Genomic DNA, 6,000 nt, shown 5'->3' on the forward strand with positions numbered 1-6,000 from the left:
ACAATAAAAATTAAAACAAAAATAAATATAAAATCCGAATAGTTTAATAATTTTAAGGAAGTGAAACCTAAAAATAAAACATTCCCACAGAGACATTTCAAGGCTTAATCAGTAGATGGATTCAGTAATAAATCCCAGGAAATATTTCTGGAAAAAAATTATACAAATTTTTGGTTTTCAAATGTGATATGCTTTTTGCTCTCTAATATGATGATATTGTGAATTACATCATTTGTTTTTCAAATGTATATCAGGCTTGAATTACCAGGATATATCCCTCTTTGTCATGATATATTATCCTTTTATATATTGTGGGATTTGATTTGCTAATATTGTGCAAAGGATTTTTTACATCTAAGTTTGTGAGGGACATTGTTGTATTAATCTTTCTTTGTAATGTCTTTGTTTGGTTTGGGTTTTGGCCTGATAAAAATGAATTGCAAAATGTTTTCTCTCTTCCTTTTCTTGGAAAAGTTAATGTAGAAACAGTAATATTTCCTTTTTGAATGTTAATTAGAATTTTCCAGTGAAGCCCTTTGGTCCTGGGGATTTATTTCTTGAAAAACTTTATTAATTTGGTTTCTTTAATAGACACAGAATAATTCACATTATTTAATCTTGAGTAAGGTTGGTTAGTTGGTGTCTTTTAAGGAATTTGTCCATTTCACCTAAATTGTTAAATTTATGAGCATAAAGTTGACTGACTGTAAAGCAGACTGTTTTCTTATCTTTTTAACATCTGTAGGATCTATAATAATATCCTTTTTTCATTTCTCATTTAATAATTTGTGCCTTCTCTTTTTTTCATGGTTACTCTTTCTAGAATTTTATTAATTTTTAATATTTCAAAGAACCAGCTTTTGGGTTTTTTAAAACATCTCTTTTTTTTTCTGTCTTCAATTTCATTGATTTTTATTTTGTTATTTCTTTCCTTCAGCTTGCTTTAGGATTAATTTTTACCTTCATTCTCACTCTCCAAAATGGTGACCCTATCTTCCTTTCATGCACTACTGTAGGTAAGTCAAGACTCAAATAACATCTTCTAAGAACCTGTATTTTCTTATACATCAGGGTAGTTGCCTGCCTAAGACCTCAGTTTTCTGATGGGTTCTAAAGTAATGACTTTGTAGATTATCTGGAGTGATGATGCTCTTTCCAGCTTTCTACAACCTGGGAAAAAGTCAGAAACTCTTTTAAAAAGTATTGTTCTCACTCTTTTTCAAATTAGATAATTTCTATTCATTTATCTTCAGGTTCACTGACACTTTTCTTTGTTACCTCTATTCTTACGTTAAGTTCATCCAGGGAATTCTGAAAATTTTAAATATTATTATATTTTTAAATTCTAAAATGTCCATTTGTTTCTTCTTTATAATTTCTACTTTTCAGCTGAGATTTCCTATCCTTTAATTTATCACAAGTACATGCCATATTAAGCACAGTTAATTTATATTCTTTTATGATAATTCCACCATTTGGGATATTGCAGTTGATTTTCTTCTCCCCTGAGAATAATACTATTTTCCTGGTTCTTCTTATGTTAATTAATTTGGAATTTTTCCTGGACATTGTGAAAATTGTGTGGTGGAGAATCTTGATATAGTTATATTCTTCTGACAAGCTTTGATCTATTTTTTAGCAAGCAATTACCTTGATTAGGCTCCTACTGCAATCTCTATCTCACTTGAAACAGGTAGCAACTCAATTTTAAATATATATATATATATATATATATTTTTTTTTTTTTTTTTTTTTTTTTACCTTTTAGCCAGGATGCCTGCATGTGCTATTTTTAGACCAGGTAGACACTTAGGTAGTGATTGTACACAGAACACAGGGTTCTCCTTCTATACGCTCTCCTTTCCAGGACACTTCTCATTCTCCAGCACAGGCAATGCACTTTTATTACAAGTTCAGCTGTCTTTCTCTGTGCTGTGAACATGGCCCACCCTCAGGCCAAATCCACAAAAATGGACTAACCTATGTCAGGACTTTTCTTCAAGTCTCAACTTCCCTCCAAAATCTGCCTTTTTTTGTTCACTCTGGAGCCCTCAGAGTGGTTGGTTTTTTGTATTAGTCCAGAGTCGCTTCATATCATTTTGGAACAATTAGAATGTTAGAGGTTTACTCTGCCAAATGGTAAGAGAACTCCACAAATTCTCTTTTTAATGCAATCTTCTATTTAGCCCATTAATGCATTCTAAAATTTGATGATAATCTCTTTCATTTCCAAATCTTTTGTTGCTTTTTCTTGTTATTCTTGTTGTTCTTGTTATTCTTTTATGATTGGGCTGATAATTTTTGATGGTTTCTTATTCCTTTTTATGTTTATGATTTATGGTTTTTAAATCTATATTTTATTTCCTGAAGCAATTTTTTTTTAATTTTTTTTATTAGTTTCTGCTTTATAACAAAGTGAATCAGTCATACATATACATCTGTTCCCACATCCCTTCCCTCATGCATCTCCCTCCCTCCCACCCTCCCCATCCCACCCCTCCAGGCGGTCACAAAGCACCGAGTTGAAGCAATTTTAAAACAATTATTTTATATTTTGTATTAAGTAATTCCAATATCAAGAGTTCTTAGAAATATATGTATGCTGTTTTGTTAATTTTGTTCACTCTTACTCATAGGGGCTTTATTCCTTGTACATTTGGTTAACTTTATTATGTGCTCATATTAGACTTTTTAAAGGGAGATTATTTGCATTTGTTTCTGTCGCATGTCTTCCAGTTTTATAAACTCAGGGCCACTTCAGTTTTTCAGCTTAGGATTCTCTGGACCTTGAAATTAGAGTAAATTTAATTTACAATTAATGTGAGGAAGTCCTATGGTTACAAGTTCTCATTGTTTTTTATTTTCCCATTCTGAATCTGCCTAAAATAGACAAGTTATCTTGTCATTTTCCTTTGCTGGCAGGTTAGATTTTCTATCACACTTTCATTGGCATTATAGCCATTTGAGAGTTCTTGCTTTATATGTGGGTCTCGATTCCAACTCTTCATTTTGTAAGAGTCCCAGACATTGTATTAATTTCACCAAAGAGTCTATAAAAATCAAGTCTAGTTCTTAGCAAAAGTAAATGTCCCAAATGTCCCAAAGCCACAGATTCTGTGTCCTTACTATTTTGGTTATGTTTCTCAACTCTTTAATCTCAGCTATCAATTTTATAGCCTATTTGCATTAATTTTTCTGCACCTAAATGTTTTATGATAAGAGTGTCTTTCAGAATATCTAGTCACCCACCATATTGGTAGTAAAAGAAATTCTATACTTGGCTGCCGGTGCTGGAGCCGCCACTGGAGCCGGCTTGGCTTGCGAGCTCCTTTGAGGAGAGGGAGGTTGGGCCGCAGTTACAGCCTCATCGGCTCCCGGTGCCTGACCCTTCGGCAGCACGGCGTGCGGGGCGATGTGGAAGCGGCCCATGGAGTTCGAGGAGGCGCTGCTGAGCCCCGGCTCCCCGAAGCGGCGGCGCTGCGCCCCTCTGCCGGCCGCACTCCGGGCCTCAGGCCCCCGGACGCCGAGCTGCCAATGCTGCTTCAGGAGCAGACCCCACCGCTGACTCTGCAGCAGCCCGCCCCGCCGTGCCTGGCAGCGAGCGGCGCCTTCCAACTGTGGGGCAAATTTTTCAGAACATAAAACAAGAATATAGTCTTTATCAGCAGTGGAGACGTTTAGAAGTTGTTCTTAATCAGAGTGACGCTTGTACTTCGGAAAGTCAGCCTCACTCAGCGCTCACAGCACCTAGTTCTCCAGGTTCCTCTTGGATGAAGAAGGACCAGCCCACCTTTACCCTCTGACAAGTTGGAATAATATGTGAGCGTCTCTTAAAAGACTATGAAGATAAAATTCGGGAGGAGTATGAGCAAATCCTCAATACCAAATCAGCAGAACAATATGAATCTTTTGTGAAATTCACACATGATCAGATTATGCGATGATATGGGACAAGGCCAACAAGCTATGTGTCCTGAATCTTTCTTGCATATCTGGGTACCAGGTTTGACCTCAAGAGATGACTGCTGTACACTTTTTGCAACTAGTTTGATATCACATTTCAGCTCCAACTCTGCATCCTGAGAACACTTAAATGTTTCTGCAGGTCCATTTTATACAACTTGAAAGACCTTAAAACTTTCCAGTTGCCACAGGCATATCTTTCTTTTCTGCTCATCCAAAAAACAGCTGTGCCCTGCTGTGATAGATTTTCCAAACAAAAATACCTGGAGCAGCAGTTTAGCAAAATATGTCCTCAGTGGCACTCAACAAATGGAGTTTCCCCAAGTACAGTTCTGTAAGAAGTGTGTGTGAGAGTGTATCTGTATTTTGTTATTATTTGTATTGTGCAAATTTTTTTGACTTTGGGGATTCTGACTGTGAATTTGATGCATGACAATTATGGTTAAAAACATTGCTTTGGTCTACAGAAGATCATTAATGTTTTGTGACCATGTAAGTTGTAACAGTGGATTGTTTTATGTGTAGGTATTATTGTTAAATACAGGGACTATTTCCAGGCACAGAATATGAGTCATAAGTTAGGATGGACATTAGATGTGATTATGACGACATAGCAAAGGTCTGTGGTCCTAGGTCTACAAATGCGTGGTGAGGAATTAGAACAAACCCTAGACAGGCCATTTGACACACGACTCTGCCTAGCTGTGCTAGAACATTACTTTGACTCCAAGCCTTAAAATACCCACGTGGAGTCTGTGCTCACCTCATTCACACAAGGAGCCCCTGGACACTGAACCTCTAAGAAGGAAAAGAGTCTCCTCTGGAGCAGGGGCATCAGGCTTTGCTTGGGAGCATGACAAAGGCGAGCATGGGGCTGGGCCATGCCCCAGAGGCACTGCTACTTGGGAGGCGCCACTTCACCTTTGTATCAGTTATTAAAAACAGAATTTGGATCCTTTGGTCAGGTTCCCCCAGATTGTTTTAAGAGATGTACATGTTCAATTGCTTGAGCTTTGTTTGGGCAACCCCCTGCCCGAAGTTGCTTACAGACTGTTCTTCACCTTATTTCCAAGGCTGAGGAACAGAAAGTAGCCTCTGTTTTGAGCAGGTGGAAGTTAAGTACACATTTATTTTTTACTGTGACTTGTTCAAGACCATGTTTTACAAAATGCCTTGTTTCCTTTATTATTTTTTCTGGAAAGGAAAGTTCTATTAAAATTGTTTTAGTTTGAATATAGAATAGTTTTTTAAATTAAGGCTTATTTTGAAAAAAATGAGTTTAATTCAAATGTATGCCAGTACCTTCCAAAGTAAGGTAATATTCAGAGACAGTTGTCCTGATCAGATGGCTTAGAGAAGTTTCTGGAATATTCACATTCGAAGATTCCTTATTAATGAGTATCTTTGACTTAAATCTAGCCAAAAACTGGAACATTATTCTTTGTACATTTTCATTATATAGTGTTAACAAGCTTAGTTGCAAACAAATAAAATACTTAAGCTACTTAAAAAAAATTCTATACTTAAAAGAATTCATGATTCTCTGCCTACTCTTTCAATTTAGTATTTTCCTTATTCCCTTTAAATTAATAGAAAATATTGTGAAACTAGACAAATTGGTCTTACTACAAACTCTTGCTAACTCATCAATTATTTATTCATATCCACCTGATTGCCTTTTCTACTTTCCTTAAGTTCCCTATTCCTTTCAGCAAATACTCTAGTCTATTATTGTCTGAGGCCATTCAGTATTGTTTATTCTTCCAATTTTCCTGCCTCAAAATATCTGTATTTTGACACATTCTCTTTTCTTTACCTTCACTCTACAAGATTGACACTTGTGCCCTACTTTCACCCTCCCTATCATCTTCATAACCATTATGCTTTAAAGAGTATTTTCACCATGCTTTTGAATATTCAATATTTCCAAGGTATCTCACTACACAGTATAATCTTCTTTTAAATTTATTTATTTATTTATTTACTTTTGGCTGTGTTGGGTCTTTGTTGCTGCGCGTGGGCTTTCTCTAGTTGTGG

The 6,000-nt window shown here is 36.1% G+C and overlaps 1 pseudogene across 1 annotated transcript in view; it reads left to right on the forward strand.

Annotated features, from left to right (window-relative positions):
• Positions 1-3,944, forward strand: part of LOC309810275 (akirin-1-like) — an 89,114-nt pseudogene extending 85,170 nt beyond the window's left edge. The window contains exon 3 of the transcript in view: positions 3,397-3,944. The product of the transcript in view is annotated as an akirin-1-like (transcript). The remainder of the gene's footprint in view (positions 1-3,396) is intronic.
• The last annotated feature ends 2,056 nt before the right edge of the window (positions 3,945-6,000 follow it).

This window comes from Mesoplodon mirus, assembly GCF_964341445.2.
Source record: "Mesoplodon mirus genome assembly, chromosome: 9".
In the NCBI taxonomy this organism is placed as follows: domain Eukaryota; kingdom Metazoa; phylum Chordata; class Mammalia; order Artiodactyla; family Ziphiidae; genus Mesoplodon; species Mesoplodon mirus.